This window comes from Solanum pennellii, chromosome 12, assembly GCF_001406875.1.
Source record: "Solanum pennellii chromosome 12, SPENNV200".
In the NCBI taxonomy this organism is placed as follows: domain Eukaryota; kingdom Viridiplantae; phylum Streptophyta; class Magnoliopsida; order Solanales; family Solanaceae; genus Solanum; species Solanum pennellii.
Window position 1 is genome coordinate 61824534 of NC_028648.1, and position 21079 is coordinate 61845612.

Consider the following 21079-nt stretch of genomic DNA (forward strand, 5'->3'; position numbering starts at 1 on the left):
GAACGTATGATTGAAAAATTTAAAAAGTATTTTTTTTCTATTCCTCAAGTTTTTTTAACGGCTACTTTACTTCATCCTGCTTATAAATTACAAGGTGTGTAAGGACTTGTTGACACTTTTTATGAAACTTTAGAAATTTTACCGGAAGAAATTCCAAATTGTCAAATGTGTAAGTCTAGCATAAAAGTAGAAGCAAAACTGTTGTATAAAAAATATAGAACTACGGAAAATTTTCAAGGAGAAGTTGGTCAAACTTCAAATGTTGAGATTGATTTGTCTGATGATTTTGAGGTATTTCTTAATTAATCTTTAGAAATATTGGAAATCAAAGATGACAATGCAGATTTATTAGGATGGTGGAGTAGGCGAAGCGATGCATTTCCAACTTTGAGCAAAATGGTTCATGATGTTCTAGCTATTCAAGCTTCATCAGTTGCATCGGAGGCTGCTTTCAGTGTGGAAAGGTTTCAAATTGGTGATCATAGACATTCATTGGCGGAAGACAGTTTGGAAACAACAGTTTTATTTAGAGACTTGTCCAATGCCGAAAGGAGGAATAACAATTTGCCAAAGTTAAGTAAAAACAAACAAGTTGGATCAAAACACAAATTGAATGCAGTGATGATGAGTTAGAGGCACAAGAATTTCTAGCAAGTTGGCCAACACCGGAGGATATCACCATCGATATGATGCGACAATTAGATTTAAATTTTTAAGGAGAAAACAGATATTTTTAGATTACATTCGAGAACTAATAGAAACATAACCCTTCCTAGAAGGTGGCTACGTAAAATTAGTTACTCATCTAATATCTGTAACAAATATTAGTTTTACGTATGAGAACTTATTGAAACAGAACCCTTTCTAGAAGGTGGCTGCGTAGATTAGTTATGCCACTAATGTTTGTTAATTGTAACTTCTAAGTTCTAGTGAATAAATTTGAAGGTTTTAACTTTTGTTCAAGTTTTTTTTTATACAATTATTGTTTTGCATTTTAATTTTAATATGTACAATTAAATATATACTAAAGTACTAAACTAACTAAAGTACTAAACTAACGTTAAAATACTTAATTTAAAGTTTACAATTTACATTACTTTAAAATACTTAAATTACAAATTTAAACTTCTCAAATTTGAAATTTAAAACTTTAAAGTTGAAAATTGAAATTTGAAACATGAATCTTGAAAGTTGAAAATTAAAACTTTAAATTTGAAAATTTATTTTGATATTTGAAATCAAGAATTAAATTTAAAATTTATTAGACAAATACGTATAATTTCAATACAAATATATAAGTATTTAAAAACAAAAAAAAACCCGTCCTGTCCAGTCTCGTCCCCCCAAATCCCATCCCATTCCATATATATAGTGGGACGGGATGGGACCTATTTTTGTCCCCCCAATCCCGGTCCCGGTCCAAATCCCCTCTCCCCGTCCCCCGTCCCGTCCCGCCCCCTTCGTCCTGTCCCCTAGTCCCCTTTCCCGTCCCCTTGCCAGCCCTATTCACACCTTTAAAATCCAACACATGACAAATAAATATTTATAATAATAAAAGAATGTAATTACAAGTTAACTTATAAAGAACTAGATTTAATAACTTCCCAAGTTGATAGAAATTCTAAAAGCACATTTGTAATTCCATCGAGGAAAGTACACTTCCGCAACTCCTATGAATAAAATCCTTCATCACAGCAGAAGAGCATAAGAAAACAAACAATTGTTTTACTGAAAACAAATATGAAGCTGAAGAAACCTTACCCCTAGATCAAGAACCAGGTTCTTGATTATTTGCCTAAGAAAAGAGTCAAATAAAACAATATACTTTTACTTAAACCTTCCTATCTCAAGGAAGAAAAAACTCAACTCTGTTTTATTAACTTTTCTTGATCAATTACAATTTTCGATTAAGTCTAATTGAACTCTTCAAATTCACAAGAAGACAAACATACTTCTTGCAAACTAACTCACAAATACTCTCTCTCTCCACAAGAATCCAAACCCACTTCTTGCAAACTCACTTACAAATTCTCTCTCTCTCCACAAGAAGCCAAACCCACTTCTTTTTTACAATCACACAAGCTCACAAACTTACAAAGACACTCACAAAACTCACAAACTCACAAAACTCACAAGCTAACAAAAACACACACACGATCTTTGCTGCCTCTCTCTTCTTCTCGCCTCACTTTTTCTTCGATTGTAAAGATTGAGTTCTTTGGCTTGATATCATTGTGTACATAGATATTTTGCCGCCTCTCTGCAAGGTTCATAGCAAACCTGTTTTCTATATACTTCTTTGATATATTTGTTGAGATATACACATAAGGTTAATAATCTTTTAAGAAAAGGTTTTGTCTTCTTATTTATTTTCATAAATAAATATGACTATACCTTTTAATAAAATGTTTTTTCTTCTTATTTATTTTCATAAATAAATCTGCGTCTCTTTTATTCTCCTTCTTTCCATAAATAAATTTGTGCCTCTTTTATTCTCCTTCTTTCAATAATTAAATCTTCGCCTCTTTTATTCTGTACTTCTGCTTTCATAAATAGATTAATGAACCTGGTTCATAATAGTCATGAGCTTTCCTTCTTTATAAGAAGACGAACCTGGTTCATGAGGATCATGATTTTTCATCATTAAATCAACTTCTATTGGATTCATAAAATTCCCCCTTTTTGATGATGACAAACATGTATTATACTACCAGGAAATATGGATATACCTCTTCCCCTTTTTGACATCTCAAAACGAACAAGGGAACCATTAGCCAGAGTTTGTATAAATAAAGCATCAGTACACCAAAATACTAACTATTACAATAAGCCAAAATAGTTGATGTCTAAACAAAAGAACAGTGAAGGAACAAGGCTTTTTTAAACAGGAGGATTAGAGAAAAGACAAGGAGTTGCAGCAACTGATCTATACGAGTGTTGTTGTCACTTTGCTGCTTGATGATTTGATCCTTAAGACATAAAACTTCCCCCTGAGATGCGTCCAACTTAGTCTGAAGTGAAATAACTTCGTTTTTTTTTAAATTTCTATTCAAAGACTTCCCATCCGTCAGTTGCATTCCAAAACTCCTAAATACTTTAGACAACAGGTTACCAAAAGCCAACTGATAAGGCCGTTTGGGATCGATAATTCTGGCCATTTTAGCAATGATAAGAGAAGGCCAGTTAATGGAATCCATATTATATAAAGAATTTCCAATACCCATATCACTAAACGTAGCCTCATGCCTTCATTCTCCCCTAGGAACAATACCCTTATGCACAAAAACACCAATTTATGAAACGGTGACGTCTCTCCTTTCAACACTTTTCTTGGTCGAGACTTGACCCTTCCCTGAGTGAACTTAGTAGTAAGAGTACAATTATTTTCTTTTGTCCATGTATATTTAGCCATCCCCACACATGGTACATTAAGTATTTCCCTCAATTTTTGTTTATCAAAAACTATACCTATGCCTTGAACAGAAGAAGACACTATCGAGTTGTCCAAAATCTTCATATTAGTATTAAGTTCCATTTCTTCACGATCATAAACAGATTCCTCAGTGTGCAAGAGCACATCAATCCACCCTTGCACAGTAAGAAAATCCACTAATTTTTTAATAGCTGAAAGTTCCCTAATTTCAGGGTGAATGGTTCTACCCCGTAAGACTTTTGAAGATTTGAAATGTTCCTCTTTTCCCATAGTAAGATACTTAATCTCATTCTTAGTTACGGTTTAGGATGGAGGTGGTTTTGAGGAATGATTACAATGTTGGTTTTCCCTGAGTGGTTGCCAGTTTTGATATGAAGATTGGTTCGTCGATTTTATTTTTGAAGACCCATCTAGTACCTATTGCAGTTCTTCCCTTAACTCCTTTCAATGAGAGAAAATTATATTGATTTCCGGTAATGTGTATACGCTAGATCAAGAACTAGGTTCTTGATTATTTGCCTAAGAAAAGATTCAAATAAAACAATATACTTTAACTAAAACCTTCCTATATCAAGGAAGGAAAAACTCAACTCTGTTTTATTAACTTTTCTTGCTCAATTACAATTTTCGATTAACTCTAATCGAACTCTTCAAATTCACAAGAAGCCAAACACACTTCTTGCAAACTTACTCACAAATACTCTCTCTCTCCACAAGAATCCAAACCCACTTCTTACAAAATCACTTACAAATTCTCTCTCTCTCTCCAAAAGAAGACAAACCCACTTCTTGTTTACAATCACACAAGCTCACAAACTTACAAAGAAACTCACAAAACTCACAAGCTAACAAAAATACACAAAACTCACAAACGATCTTTGCTGCCTCTTCTTCTCGCCTCACTTTTTCTTTGATTGCAAAGACTGAGTTCTTTGGCTTGATATCTTTGCTTATATAGATATTTTCCAGCCTCTCTACAAGGTTGATAACGAACCTGTTTTCTAATATACTTCTTTGATATGGAAAGTTTTTTTTTTATTTGTTGAGATATACACATAAGGTTAATAACCTTTTAATAAAAGGTTTTGTCTTCTTATTTATTTTTATAAATAAATATGCCTCTACCTTTTTATGAAAAGTTTTGTCTTCTTATTTATTTCCATTAATAAATCTGCGTCTCTTTTGTTCTCCTTCTTTCCATAAATAAATTTGCGCCTCTTTTATTCTCCTTCATTCCATATATAAATATGCGCCTCTTTTATTTGTACTTTGCTTTCATATATAGATTAATGAACCTGATTCATAATCGTCATGAACTTTCCTTCATTATAAGTAGACGAACCTGGTTCATGAGGATCATCATTTTTAATCATTAAAACAACTTCTATTGGATTCATCAGAAGCATGTTGGAGAAGACGAATATTTGTGCCTCAGCTTTAACAATTACGGACTTTCATCGGATATCACTGCAAAACTCTCCGACGAATTTCTGGCGGAGGAAAATCATATGAAGAAGATTTTGAATTCTCTTTAGTCTCTGAGAATTCAGATAAATCAATTGCGGAATTCATTCATGAAAGTCAAACAAAATTCCAGCAGCCAATATTTCCTCTTTTCAACCGCGATCTATTGCTAAGCGATTCGAATTTAAAGGATAAATCAATTCTGATATTGTTGAGGAAATTATTTCTAGAAAAAATTGAATCAACAACGTCATTGGAGGAGAGAGGAATTGGAGATAATACCTTCCAGAACTTATGTGGAAGCGGAAGATAAGCAAGTCATCGCCATGAAAATGTAAGAAGAGTAAATCAACTGGATTTGTATAGAAGTGATGACTGAGGATCTTAGATCTGTTACGAGGAGTAGTACTGAAGGGAAGGAAGAGGGAAATTTTGTATTTCTCACAAGAAAAGCAAAATAAAAAAATTCCAGTGAGGTGGTGATGATGGCCAGAAAATTGAAGCAGACAAAAACCTGCAGATGAGAGAAAGGTTCACTAGCGACTATTGCGACAGCGATGACAACGACTTCTCATTAGGCATTGTATTATGTACGAAAAAGAGAAGGTGATAAGAATAGGAAAAAAATAATATTTACCTTATAGGAAAGAGTTCATTAAATTTTTTGCTATTGGTTTGAGGAGAAGTTATCGTGTATTTTAACAGCAAATGCAAATGCAAATGCAAATGCAAATGCTTCTTAGCGTAGATTGTTATAGATTTTTTTTTTTTTGGTGTTCTAGTATAAGATTTATCACCAAACATTTCAAAATGGATGTTTCATCTTTTGTTTTTTTACTTATTTCCCAATTCTGAAATTATAATTTTAGTTTTTCTTTTATATAGTTTTTGATTATGTATTATTTTGTTATAAGATATTTTATATAACATAATCTAGTTTAGTTTGAAAAGTTAACAATATTAATTTACAAAAAAATATGAAAAATATCACATAAATTAAAATAAAAGAAATAACATTTAAATCATTAGTACGTCATTTTCTTGAGAAAATACTGCAAATATTTTCCTCGTATATAATCTTTATGGAAATTTTGATACTTTATTGATTACAAACTAACATGGAAAGAGAGAAGAGAATGGAAGATGAGCTAAAACAGGGTTAGAGCTGTTTAAATGAAACGATGATCATTATTTATTGCTTCCATTATTTCTTGACTCACTTAATATTAAAATCTAAGAATCTTTGGTATTTTTACCCAAAGCGCCTTATTTTTAGAAGTAATTTATACAAGTAGCCTTTTCAGAAAAAATGTTTTTAAATTTTTATATTTATATTTTGTTAACTCATTTGAAAAGCGTTTTCATAAACAAATTGTATTTGATTGTCACGATTCAAAATGGACGTGATGACACTTGTCTTATCCCACCAAGACAAGTCAGCCTAAAACTCAACCATTACACTAAAATGCGGAAATTTTATAATAAGCTCAAAAATACCCCCAAAATTTGGTTGTCACGTGTACAAGCCTATAAAGTATTACAATTAAATAAAAAAACACTAGTCTTAATGAAGTTGTTTCTATAATAGAACAAGATCATAATTAAAGAGAGAGAAAGTCCGCTGAGACGACAAACAACTCCCTCACAAATCTCTAAAAGCCTCGAAAAAAAAAGGATGACAAGTACCACAAAAATCCAGGCTCGTTACCTACAAAAAATTATAGAATTAAGGGTGAGTATAAAATCACACGGTACTCAAGAAGTAAACCTCTAAACACAAGTTAAGGGGATGAAATACGGGTACTCCGACCACCCCAATCGAACCTCTACAGCAACAACCTGCATAAAAATCAGTCCAACCTAGCATCTCACAATTTATATAGCACATAACTCAATAACAACACTTAGACAAATTACATATCGTTCACAACAACACTTTGGAAAATTATATACCTTCAACACCAACACTTCCACAAATTACATATCCTCAATAAGAAGCTCAGTATTCATCAATCACAAGTTCCGCAGAAAGGCAATCACAAGATCAAAAAAACACAATATTACTCCAGATATGTGGAGTAAGTTTCAAGAACACTTTGTCACCCACATTGAACTCAATTGAGCGACAATGTTGATCAACATACTTCTTCATGCACTGCTGAGCCTTGCGCAAGCTATCTTGTGCTTTAGACAACATTTCAAGTCTGTCCCTTGCAACTTTGTACGCTGCTGGAAACTTTCCCTGATTTTTAGACTTAGCAACATCCAATGGCGTCATAGGCTATTTGCCTAAAACGATTTCAAAAGGGCTCATTTCTATTGCAGACGACTTGTGTAGATTATAACAAAACTGCATAGTGTCTAACAATGCAACCCAATTCTGTTGACTTGCTGTTACATAATGCCTCAAGTATTCCTCTAATAGGTGATTAATCATTTCTGTATGTTCATCTGTTGGTGGATGATTTGCGGTAGAAAACTTCAATTCGGTTCCCATCATATTGAACAATGATGTCCGAAACCTGTATGTAAATCTTGTATCCCTATCACTCACAATGTCAGCCGGAACACCAAAGTATTTAACAACACATTTATAGAATAAATCAAAAGCAATCTCAGATTAACACAATTCAGGTGCAGCAATGAAAATAGATTATTTTGAAAACCTGTCTATTACCATCATTATTGATGCTTTCCGTCTACCTTAGGAAATCCAGAAATGAAATCCATATTTACTGATAACCAAGGCCTTTCAGTAACAGGCAAAGGCTGCAGTAAACATGCCTTCTTTTTACATCCAGTCTTGTCGACTTGACAGACATGACAAGCCTTCACGTATGCTTCAATGTCATCTTCCATTTTGGACCAGAAATAAACACGAGATAGTAGACCTAACATTCTTTCAACAACTAGATGTCCAATCGAAGCAGAATCATACGCTTCTTTCATCAAATCTTTGCGCATTGCACCCTGATTTGGTACGACGAAACTCCCCCCTTTTAAAATAGAGCAGATCGTCCTCGATCCAATGCCATATCATTGTGCATCTCGTACTTGACCTATCCACTTAACATACAATGTCATTTGCAGCACACAACCCGATTCTATCAAAGAAATCAGTCTCAAGTTTTTAAATTGAATAGACTGCAACAAATACCTTTTTTTGACTCAATGCATCAGCAACCTGGTTGTGTTTTACCCGACTTATGTTCCCACATGAAGTCAAATTCTGCCAGGAACTCTTTCCATCTTGCCTCTTTTGGACTCAATTTCTTTTGTGTCTTGAAGAATGTATTCTCTACATTATCAGTTCGCACCACAAATCGGGTTCCTAAGAGAGAGACTCTCCAAACTTGTAGACAATGTACAACAGCAACAATTTCCTTCTCATGTGTCGAATATCTCTGCTCAGCATCATTCAATTTTCTACTTTCGAAAGCCTTGCACGTTCAGGTTCCTTTGCCAACAGCCAAGCACCTTGAATTTGTATTGCACTGTTTTGCTCCCATTCATGCCAAGACCAATGCCCAAATCCTTGACATGCCTGCACGTATTTAGATCAAGTAGTTGATGTGTCTAACAGTATATATAATCTTAACATGTGGAATTACATATCATGTGTTTAATGGAGAATTTTTGAAATATAATAGAGAAGTGTAAATTACGAATTTCTAGTGAATGATTTGTAATTTATTATGGTAAGAATAATTCAAATTAATCATTTAGAATTATTTTCATAATAGAAAGTCTCACTAATTATTTCTATGGTCCCTATTGTGCCCATACTTAACTAGAACTCAATATCTATTATAAAAGGAAAAGAGAGAAGTATGTATCTTTCTGCATTCTAAAGAAAGAGAAAAGTACATGGATTTTTCTATTTTAAGAAAAGTGAGAAATATGTACCTTTCTATATCCTAAGAAAAGGATGAAGTACATGTCTTTTTCTATTCTAAGAAAAGACATGTTTTTCCCTCTCCTCCTTGAACTACAAAGAATTCTCTATAAGTAGACTTTGTTAACCTTGAAAGGATATAAGATTTCTATACAATACTTTTCCACCCAAGTATTGAGAGTGTTCAAAAGTGAACTTGGGATTATCTTAGAAGATTGTAAAACTGCGGTCCATTTTTTTGACTAGCTTGTGGATTCACTTGAAAATTCTAGCATGTCGACTAGCTTGTGGATTCACTTGAAGGTTATCTGCTCACAGTTTTGTAGATAGTGAACTTTTATTGATAAATCCATACTAAATTTGGATTAAATCTTAAATTTATGATACATTGAGATAGTTAAGTTACTAGTTAGTAAAGGCAGATTAATATTTATGTCAAAATTATATGACTTAAATAAAGTCCAAATTACATTTGGGCCAAGTCCATTAAGTTGACAAGATGAGCCCAACTCATATTCTTCAGGCCTATGGGTCAAAATTGCTCGAACCAAAATACCCCTCAAACCCTAACTCAAGCCTATATAAAGATGTCTTCTTCTGACCAAAAGGGAATACACACATATACATACATACAGGAATACATAATTCCTCTTCAGTGGTGATCTGCAAGTCTTCTGCATACAAAGAAGTCTTCGCTCCATGTTTTGAGCAGCAAGTATTCCGCTAAATTAGGAACATTTGTGAAGTGAAGAATTGGGGAATTACATATTGAGATATTTTATAATGATTGTAACATTCGCATTAATTCAAATACAAATATTACTTGTTCCTTGCTATTTTTCCTTTGTTTGTTTATTGTATTTCAAGATTGAAACTTTAGGCGCTTAAAAATTGGCACGCCCACTGGGACAATCTTTAACTACCATCTTTTCTCTTCGAAAATCAAAATTCAACAACGCTGAGATGGACTCCAAGAAGATCGACTAAAATCTGCATCTACACCCAAATCTGGATCTACACCCGTACCCACATCTTCGTGGAAATCCAAATATGGATCTACATCCGTATCCACATTTGGATCTACACCCATATCTGTATCTGCACCCATATTTGTATCTGCTTCTGCAAAAACCGATGGATTCAAATTTTGTATCAATGTGGAAAATCCTTGATATTACCGCAGAAAACATGGGACCTATCACAAGGAACCAAGAAAAATTGCTAGGACAAAAAGCCTCACGAGTGTCGTCAGAATTTGCTATTGTCTTTGCTTTGTCTCCGAAACTAGTGAAGTATCCTGCAAAAGTTGCAAAAGAAGACATTGCTTAAATGGTGAAAAAGGTTCTTACCTAATTGAGCCCATCTACATGCAAGAAGTCCTTCGCTTCGGCTGACAATGACTTCATAGGCACATGATCTACCCCAAACAACATGTTTGCATCCGATGTTTGGGAAAATCAACGCTATTCTCCCCCACCTACTATGGTAATGCACACAATGGTGACTAACACTTCATCAGTATAAGAACAAATTTTGAGATTAACAAAAGCTATTGAAGGCTTGACCAAATATGTGCAAGATCAAGATGCTCGAATTGTTAAACATAGTGATAGGGTGGTTGGCATGATGGATGAAGAATCAAGTCATGCACCTGGAAAACGTTCTCAAGTAAAAGAGATGATCGATCTCCACTTAAACAAAGTGGAAGATGCTAATGAGATCAAAGTTTCTTCTTAAGGAACAATTTCGATTAACCAAATCAAGGAGTTCATCATGGGGACCATCAAAGACAAGTACAAAGTTTGCACAAATTCCTCCTTGAGATATGCAAGGCCATACACCGCAAGGATTGATAGTTTGAAAATTCCTGCAGGTTATCAACCTCCAAAGTTTGAGCAGTTCGATGGTAGGGGAAGCCCAAATCAACATGTGGCGCACTTCATTGAAACCTGCAACAATACTGAAACATATGGCACTTACCTCGTCAAAAAACTTGTTCTCTCCCTTAATGAGAATGCTTTTGTTTGGTACACGAACCTTGAGTCTGGATCCATCGAGAGTTGGGAACAAATGGAGCAAGAAAATTTGATTTGCTTCTATAGCATAAGACGCATCGTAAGCATGGTGGAACTTACCAATACACGTCAGCGAAACGAAGAGTCGGTCTTTGACTTCATCAATCTATGGAGGCATGCAAGTGTAAACTGTAAATATAGACTTAGTGAAGTTTTGAGCATAGAGATGTGTATTCAAGGAGGTAGTGTAGGAAACACTATAGCTCCAGTAGCTCCAGCCCAATCAAAATCAATGTCATCTTCCTCGTACATCAAGTGAGTTGGATGCTGAACTCTACCCCTTTGGGCTACATATGTACGATGAGGAGGGATCACATCATCTCTGTTTTCAAGTACCTCCTTGGTGGAACTAGCCCAACATACTGAGGAATACTTGGTCTAGGTTGACCATTCCCAGCAGTTTTTTGAACATGTCGTGCAACATCTAGTTAAGCCTCTAGGCCAACTCTGTGTCTCTAAGCTTCTAATTCTTGCGCATTAACCATACTGCGAAGGTTTTTCTGGAGTTCATGGTCGTAAGGAAGCAATAAGGCTCATTTACTTCTAGTGTTGGGCATGCACCAACAGATTTATTTGTAATAGATAAAAAACAACAACACAAGTTAAATTAGGAAATTTTAACTACAACTCGAATGAAATCTAGTAAAACACTTCTGAAATGAAATTCCCACTAGCGGCGACAAAATTGATAGTCCAAACTTACACTTTAAATAAAAAGTGTAAACAGTCGCTGTCAATTTACAGATGTCAAATGGAGTTGAGGTCATTCCCACAGAGAATTTCTTTGCAGATAACGTTTTACTGTCACATTTATATGATTGCTTTTATTATCTTTTAACGAATATAGATAGAAAGTAAAATTGGGTATGATTGAAAAGTTACAATAACTAAAACTTAAGATCAAAGTTAACAAGTATGATTCATAAACTATAATAATGTACGAGTTGTTTAGTTAATTAAGATAAACTAGGTTAGTGTTCACTATGATTATGACTATGAATCTTTTTTGCAATTTGAGTGTCAAGAAATCAGATGTTAACAGAACTTAGCGATTAGGTTCTATCTAACGCTTCTCAACCTTGTTATACAATGATCATTTGTATTCTCAAAATACAAATGGTTCTCTCATTAAGAACTCGCTTATATTGACATGAAGTTAAAGTTATATTCTCTCAAACTCCAGCTTTCACCACGATTTATTCAGTAGATTTAGATTTTTCCTAACAAGCTGTTCTTTTAAACAAACACCTGATGCAGGCTCGTCCAAAGCGTGCACTTGATAGACAAGATTATGATCAAAAGCTTTAACTACAATATGTAAAAAAAGATTGCTTTGCACTCATTTTATAAAATTGGGTCTACACTGTTATCATAGATCCTGGTCAAAGTATTTAGTTCCTCATAGTTGCACGTATATAATAATTCACAAATAATAAAAACATAATTCTAAATACTTATAGTATCAACTTTCCATTCAAAAGTCACGTTAATAATAAGAAAACCAAACTTCTCTTGTTATAAAATAATTCGAAGACAAAAACTCCAAAAGCTTTCGAGTCTTGTGTTCTTCGCTTCGTATGATCAGAATAATCCACTCATATCCTAAAAATGACCTAAATAAATCCCAATAAACTGTTTAAAAGGAAACTAATTAAACTAGGACTGCATTATCAACCTCTTTCACGGTCATCGTCATGGTCCGTGAAGCCCTCTTTGGTCTTTCCTAGAGCGTCCCCAGATTCGGTCTTTACCCTAGTCATTGGTTCAGCATGACGGTCTAGCTCACAGACCGTAAAAGAGACCACGGTCCATGAAGTGGTTTGTGGTCTTGACTTCAACTTCTCCAAAACCTGGATTTTAACCTACTCTCTGAATCTTGTTCACGACATGGACCACGAACCGTCAAAGTGATCACGGTCCATGAAGTAGTCCGTGGTGTTCGCTTCAACTCTTCCAAAACTTGGAATTTCAACCTACTCTCTGGAATCTTGTTCACGAGTTGGCCATAGACTGTCAATGTGATAATGGTCCTTGAAGTTATCTATAGTCTTCACTTCAACTATACCAAAATTTAGAATTTCAACATGCTCACGGGAATTCTGTTCATGAGCTAGACCACGGACCGTCAAAGTGATCATAGTATGTGAAGTTGTCCGTGGTCTTAAATCCAACTTTCTCAAACTTAGGTCTTCAGAGTTTAGTTATTGTAATCTTATTTCACGGTCCGTGAAGTGGACCGCTGATTGTCAAGATGGCCGTGATTTTACTTCTTTTCTACTTTTTTCAATTTCTACCCGACTCTTCCTGCATAATCAAGAAACACATCAAATCATACAAAATATACTCAATTCTAGTATTAGTTCCTTGTGTTAAGCATTAAATGTACCAAGATACCATAGTACATCAATGCCACTAAAGACTTTCGAAGCCTGATCGTTTCTAGAATGAGGCAACAGACGAACATTGGGGTCTCATGTGGAGAAGTACTAAAGTCAAAGTCGCATGTTATGGTCTACACCAATTAGCGTGATGAACATGAACAAAGTTTTGTCTCTCCATATCATGTCACTACACAAGATGAAAGCATATTTTTTCTCCAATTAAAATGGATGGAGAGTTGGAGAACATTTAATGGTGTTACCATATATATTTAAATTATGGAGAAAGTCAAGAAAATGAAGATGCTAAAGATGAGCCACCTGAACTTGAAGAAGGAATAAAGGTGACAATTGATGCATTGAAAGAAATCAATATTGGAACTAATGAAGATCCAAAACCCACCACCTGAACTTGAAGAAGGAATAAAGGTGACAATTGATGCATTGAACGAAATCAATCTTGGAAATATTGAAGATCCAAAACCCAGTTATATGAATGGTTCATTGGCGAGTAATGAGGAAAGGGCCTACGTTTACTTACTCAAGGAGTATAAAAATGTATTTTCCCAGAGTTACAAAGAAATGTTTGGATTTGACTTGAAGGTAGAACTCCATCATCTTACTATGAAAAGCGGTAAACGTCCCATCAAGTAAGCTCAATGGCGTTTTAGGCCTGAATTGGTTCCCGTGATCGAAATTGAAGTTAACAAGCTTATTGAGGCTTGATTTATCCGTGAAGTTAAGTACCCCACATTGGTTTCAAGTATTGTCCCCACGAGGAAGAAGAATGGGCAAATTGGAGTTTGCGTTTACTTTAAGGATGAATAATGTATGTCCAGAAAATGAATTTGCACTTCCTAACCCTGAGCTTATGATTGATGTAACAATTACGTGTAAGGTGATGTCTTTTATGGATTGTTCATCCGGCTACAACCAGATCCTCATGTCACTATGAATGAAGAGTAGGCCGTATTCCACACTTATAAAGGCAGTTATTGCTACAAAGTAATGCCTTTTGGTTTGAAGAATGCAGGAGAAACTACCAAAGAGCTATGCAAAACTTCTTTGATAAAATTCTTCACAAAAATTTTGAATGTTACATTGATGATTCAGTAGTGAAATCAAGGAAAATATGTGACTATTTGTAAGAATTGAGGATGTGTTTGATTTACTACGAAGGTATCAGCTTAGAATGAATCTTTTGAAATATGTTTTTGGACTTACCTATGGAAAAATCCTTGCCTTCATTGTTTAACATCGAGGAATCGAAATTGATCAAGCAAAAATAGATGCAACTCTAAAGATGGTCGAGCCAAGAAACTTCCATGTATTGAAGAAAGCTTGCATATCTTAGGAGATTCATCTCGAATCTAGTAGGAAAGTGCCAACCATTCGTTCATCTTAATAAAAGGGCACTCTTTTCGAATGGGACCAAGCTTGTAGTAATGCCTTTAAGAGCATCAAGTTTTACATGACAAAACCAATAGTTTTAGCAACTCTTGTTCTTCGAAAGCTATTGATACTTTGCATATCAGCTAAAAAACATCAGTGGGAGAACTTTTAGACCAAGAGAATGGCGAAGAAAAAGAAAATTCCTTTTATTAATTGAGTAGGATGATTACACCATATGAGTTGAAGTACTTGCCAATCGAAAAGTTATGTTTGGTCTTAGTCTTCTCAATTGAGAACATGAAACACTACTTTCAATATCACGTCGCCGTCTTATTTCTAAAGACAACCCCATCAAATTTGTGATGTCAATACCTGTCCTCAATGATCGACTAGAAGGACGGTATCTCCAGTTTCAGCAATTTGAAATAGTGTATGTCCCTCAAAAAAGCTGTGAAATGGGAAACATTGGCAGACTTCTGAGCATACCACCCTATAACTGATGATTGAGAACCCACTGATGAATTACATGATGAAGATGCAATGGTTGTTGAAGTTCAACCGCCTTGGCAGATGTATTTTGATGGTGCCTCACATCGTGAATAAGTCGGTGCTGCAGTGATATTCGTCACTTCTCAAGAGGAGATCGTGCCATATTATTCCACCTAAACACAATGTTGCTTTAATAATGTTGCACAATATCAAGCCTTAACGCTCATGCTTGAAATGGTGGTTAATTTGAAGCAATTGCAATTACATGTTTTTGGAGACTCTAATTTAGTGATCAATCAATTGTTGGGTAGTTATGGAGTCAAAAGTCAGAATTGCGCCTCAATCATGACTATGCACAAAAATTTATTTGATGGCTTGGAGATGTAACTCTTCAACATGTTCCAAGAAAGGAGATTAAGAAATTTTATGCCTTAGCTGCTTTGACTTCAACATTGACTCTGCGTGACCATGCCCAAATCACTATATGCCAAAAATGGATAGTACCATGAGTCTTGTAGTTGTCTCACAAGCTAAGATAGTCGAATGGTGATATGCCTTGATTGATTACTTCTGCTACATATAATTCCAAAATATGCAAAGAGAAATACTGAAATCCATCGTCGTGCTTCTCAGTTTCATAAAGATACTCTATATCGAAGATCATTTGAGGGGATTCTCTTACGTTGTTTGGGAGAAGAAGAAGCAAATAAAGCTATGCAAAAAGTACATTATGGAGTTTGTGGATCGCATCAATTTGGGCAAAATTTGCGTTTTCATATAAAAAGAATGGGGTATTATTGGCCAACAATGGTAAAATATTGCTTGGATTATGCTCGAAGATGTCAAGCATGCCAATTTCATGCAAACTTTATGCACCAACCTCCTAATGTATTACATCTGACTATTGCATCTTCGCCATTTGATGTTTAGGAGCTAGACGTAGTTGAAACACTACCGAAATCTTTTGGTGGCCACTTGTACATCCTTGCTGTGTCAGATCACTTCTCGAAACGGGCTGAGGTTGTAGCCCTCAAAGAATTAAAGAAGGAAAATGTTGCAAAGTTCATTAAGGTGAATATCATCTATTGTTTTGAAATTCCTAATTATATACTAACTAGTAATGAAAAACTATTCTCTAATTAATTGATGGATAAGATGTGCGACCTTTTTGGATTCAAGCAATGTAATTCGTTAATGCATTATGCTGCTGCAAATGGGCTAGCTGAAGCATTTAACAAGACCCTGCATAACTTTTTAGTGAGGGTCGTCTCCAAATATAAAAGAGATTGGCATAATAGAATGAAAGAAGATCTTTTAGCGTACCGAACGACTCATCGCACGCCGACTCAAGCAACTCCTTATTCTGTTGTTTTTGGAACTGAAGCACTCCTTCCACTTGAATGAAAAATACCGTCATTTAGGCTTTCCATTCAAGTGGTGCTTACTGAAGAAGAAAATGCTTGTCTGCACCTTGAAGATTTAGAAGCTCTCGATAAAAAAAGGTTGGAAGCTCAACAAAGTCTGGAATGCTATCAAGCTCGTCTTTCTCGTGATTTCAATAAAAAGATTCACCTATGGTCCTTCCAAGTTGGTGATCAAGTCCTTGCAGTTAGAAGGCCAATTATCATATCTCATAAATCGAAAAGCAAGTTCACCTCAAAATGAGATACATCATACGTCATCCCTGAAGTTAACTCAAGCAGAGCTTACAAACTTGTGGATGCAGACGGCTTGCGGATTGGTCCCATAAATGGAAAATGCTTGAAGAAGTACTATACATGAAGCGACGTCATACTCGTGGCCCGCAGAGTATAAACTTTGTAGGGCTTCAAAAAAAAATGTTCGTTAGGTTGAAAATCTCGAAAGAGGCATCCTAGGCAAAAGTTAGGACACAAAAAAAAATAATTAAAAGCTTTCTTTCTTGAACTATAATATGACTTGATCCTCTTCACCGAGGTACGTAGGTACTTAGAGTAATCACTCTAAGTTCAGACAAATGAGAAACAATAAAATAAAATCGGTGGCACTGCATGATCATCACACTAGCTCTTAAAATCACGTAGCTAGCACATGATTTCAAACGTGTCACAAATGAACGAATTAGAAGATTCTTGAATTCCTCTGTGCAACAAAAAAAAGAAGCTCGTAACAGAAACTCCGATGTCGAGTTATTGATTTTCTCCCGAAGTTGCTCAAAGAGGAATTTGAGCTGACTTTGAAAAGCTATTTGCGCTAATCTGGAAATCTTTTGTCTGTAATTTTCACACGTGTTGTAGATCTATGAGTTATGTTTCCAACGGAGCGAGAATCACATCTTTTCAAGGCGTGTACGCCGAGTTATTGATTTTCTCCCCAAGTTGCTCAAACCTGAAGAGTTGAGTGAGACAGAATTGAAGATAACTTTGAAAATATATTTGTACTACTATGGAAGAATTTGTGCCATGATTTTTACATATGATATATGTCTATGAGTTATGTTGCCAAAGAAACAAGAATCACGTCATTTTGAGACTCCTGCAAATCTGTACTAATCCATAAATCCCATGGATGTCATTTTTATACAGATTAAAGATCTCGAAGTTATCTTTTGAACAAAAAAAGAAGTTCTTTATCCTATGTTCCTACTCCACATTATGAATTTTCTTCCACATGTGCGCAAAGCTTAAAATTTAAGCAAGCAGATTTTGAGCAAACTTTTAATACAAATATGTACTAATCCGTAAATCCCTTGGACATGATTTTTGTATAGATTGAAGATCTCGAAGTTATATTTCCAACAAAAAAAGATGTTCGTCGTTTCGATGCTCCTACTCCATATTATGAAATTTCTTCCACATGTGCGTAATGCTAAAGAAAGCGGAAAATTTAACCATGCAGATTTTTAAGGTGACTTTGGACAAAAATCTGTATTAATTCGTACATCCTATGGAGGTTATTTTTATATAGATTGAAATTATCGATGTTATCTTTCCAACAAAAAAAGAAGGTCATTATTTCGGCACTCCTGCTCTACGTGATGAATTTTCTTCCTTGTGTGTGCAAAGCTGAAAAGTGAACGTTTTGTCGCTATCCTTATATAAACGCTAGCTTATGGAGTCTTTTATTCAATAAGGAAGGTGGCTCATAGAAAGAAGCAATCAAATTCAAAGTTCAAAACGAGGAGTTTGTTATTGAAAAACACTATTTTATTGCTTCAAAAGAATAACCACTACACCATTATGAGGGAATTGAAAAATCCTAAGCAAATTAAAAAAATCTAACTACGGAAAAAGTTTGAAGCTTATGATTTCTTGAAGAATTTTCTTAGCCGCCCCTTCCAGCTTTATTCTCTTGATACTTGTTAATGAGCGCGGTGACCGTCTTTTTCTTAGAAGTCAAGGATTTGAAGTGTTTCTCCACATCCACTAGAGTCGCTTGAAGTTTCTCCATGGATCCATCCAACTTTTCATGTGCTAGATTTGAACCATCTTGACGGTGTTGCGCATTAGAGAGTCCCTCTTCATGTAATTCTTTTGTATCTTTCATGATCTTAAATTAAGGCGTACGACTTAAAGAAATTCTCGACATGATCCTTCAAAGAAGAAACATCAATAATGTTTACCTTTATAATCTCTTCTTGAGTTGAAGTGATACTTGACTTCAAATCTGTAAACTCATCTGAAGAGCCTAAAGAAAAATTTATAATTCATCGACGCAATGCGTCCCACATCTTAGAAACAAAGGTTGATTTGGCGCGGCAAAATTTTTTTATGGGATTAAAATTATTTCCACCGGGAAGGTCACCTTCTAATGATGTGATGCCTTCATTTGAAGTAGTTTCACCAAGAATGTCACCAAGTAACTCATTACGACCTGGTGCTCTTACTAAAAAAAAATTCATGTGTGATTCTTCGCTAAAGTCACAATTGCACAAGAAGAGGCACCAAGTATGGTTCATCATCAAAGTTGAAACTACAAAAAGAAGAGGTATCAAGTGCAGTTCGACGTCGAAACCACTACAACAAGAAAAAAGAACAAGATATTTTATGTGTGGTTCTTCATCAAACCCACAACACTAAAAGAAGATGATCCATGCATGATTCATCATCAAATATGCAATTTTAAAAGAAGATGTACTATGAGTGGTTCGTCGCTAAAGTTTCCATTGCAAAAGAGGAGGCACCAAGGGTGGTTCATCATCAAAGTTGAAACTACAAAAGTAGATGCATCATGTGTGGCCGCAAATGAAAAAAAAATGCACGAGGTGTAGTTCGTCGTCAAAGCCGAAATTACAAAAGAAGATGCAGGTAGTGTGGGTCATCTCCGTCAAAGCCACAAGCGCTAAAAAATATTATAACAAGTATGATTCGTCGTCAAAATTGCAACTACAAATGAAATTACAAGTAGTTCCTCGCCAATTATGGATTACCCCTATTTTTTTATGCTATGATATTGAGATTGTTTTTGATCCATCGTAAACGTGCAAAAAAAGAAAAGAAAGTGACGTGTCTCACGGTCCCAATTGCACGGAGCTTTAAATCGGCATGGTGAAAATTTTGGCATATACTCTAGTTTGTTATGAAATGATGTGTCTAACTGTGCCAATTGAATGAAGTTTCAAATCGACATGGTGAAAATTATGGCATATACTCTCACAGTTTTCATAATGAATGATGTGTCGACCGTGCTAATTGCACGAAGCTTCAAATCGGCATGGTGAAATTTATGGCAGATGCTCTATTGCTCGTCATGATGAAAGATTTGTCTCTTGGTGCCAATTGCATGAATCTTCAAATAGGCATGATGATAAAAAAGTCTCAATCAATAAGAAGATGCAGAGAAGTGAACTCATGGATGTTGTCTAAAGTCAATTGGATCGCTAACTTCAAAAAAAAATCAATTTTGGTGAATTCATAAGAACTTTGACTTTGATTTTTTGAAGATTTTAGACTGAAGAGTCTATTTTCTATATCAATTCACTCTCCATTCGAGCTCTCCTACACCAAGATACAAACGTTTTGGTGAGACTCCACAATCTGCAAAAAAATAATGACAGAATTGAAGACAAACTTCAAAACATTAATTCTAGTCAATCCATGAAAAATTTTCCCTTGACTTTTTAGATATGTTGTAGACTTTTATGTATATTTTCTATAGAAACAAGTCGCTCGTCATTCAGAGTCTCCTACACTAAGATATAGACGTTTTGGTGGGACTGGATAGATAAAGCTATGACAAAAATACATATCTTAGCAAACTTCAAAAAATAAATTACCGGATTCTGAAGGGTTTTGGTTTTGAATTTTGGATATGTGGTAGCCCTCTGAGTCTAGTTTCTATAAAACATCAAACAGATCATGATTTCAATGTTTCTACAACAAGTTATGAACTTTCTACCGCATGGGTGCCATGCTGAAAAAAAGTAACGAAAATTGAGTTTTGTATGCCTCAATTTGACAATAAGTAATTGTAAGAGCATGTGTATTTATATAAATAAAAAATAAATAAATTGTATTTCTACAAATTATGAAAAATTATAATGATGGAAAGTATATTTCCTACAAATTATTAAAATTATGGTAAATTTTCATAGGAATTAAGTTATGGAAATTTTCTATGGAAATTCCTTACAAACCAAATTATGACAAGTTTTCATAACAATCAAACTGTGAAATTTTTTTCAAACAAGTTGAGTAATATTTTCTTTGAAACTACACAGGGAGTAAAAAAAATGCCCCTAGGGAGAATAGACTCGCTTAATGAGAATTTGAATTCCTTACATTTTATTTAAGTGATTGAACAAAGTTGAAAAAAATAATCATTGGTAGGGCATTCAACCCCAAAAGCAACGCCTAAAATTTCCTTGGAAATCAAAGCTTTGTATCACCAAATCAAGATGGTAGACGCAATCCTTGCTCATCGAATTGGCGGTCATTTTGTAGTTGATGATCCAAATGAAATTACCAAATTATGA

General features: G+C 34.8%; 1 pseudogene; it reads left to right on the forward strand.

Annotated features, from left to right (window-relative positions):
* Positions 1 to 396: 396 nt before the first annotated feature.
* Positions 397 to 5421, forward strand: LOC114075337 (annotated as a pseudogene).
* Positions 5422 to 21079: the final 15658 nt, after the last annotated feature.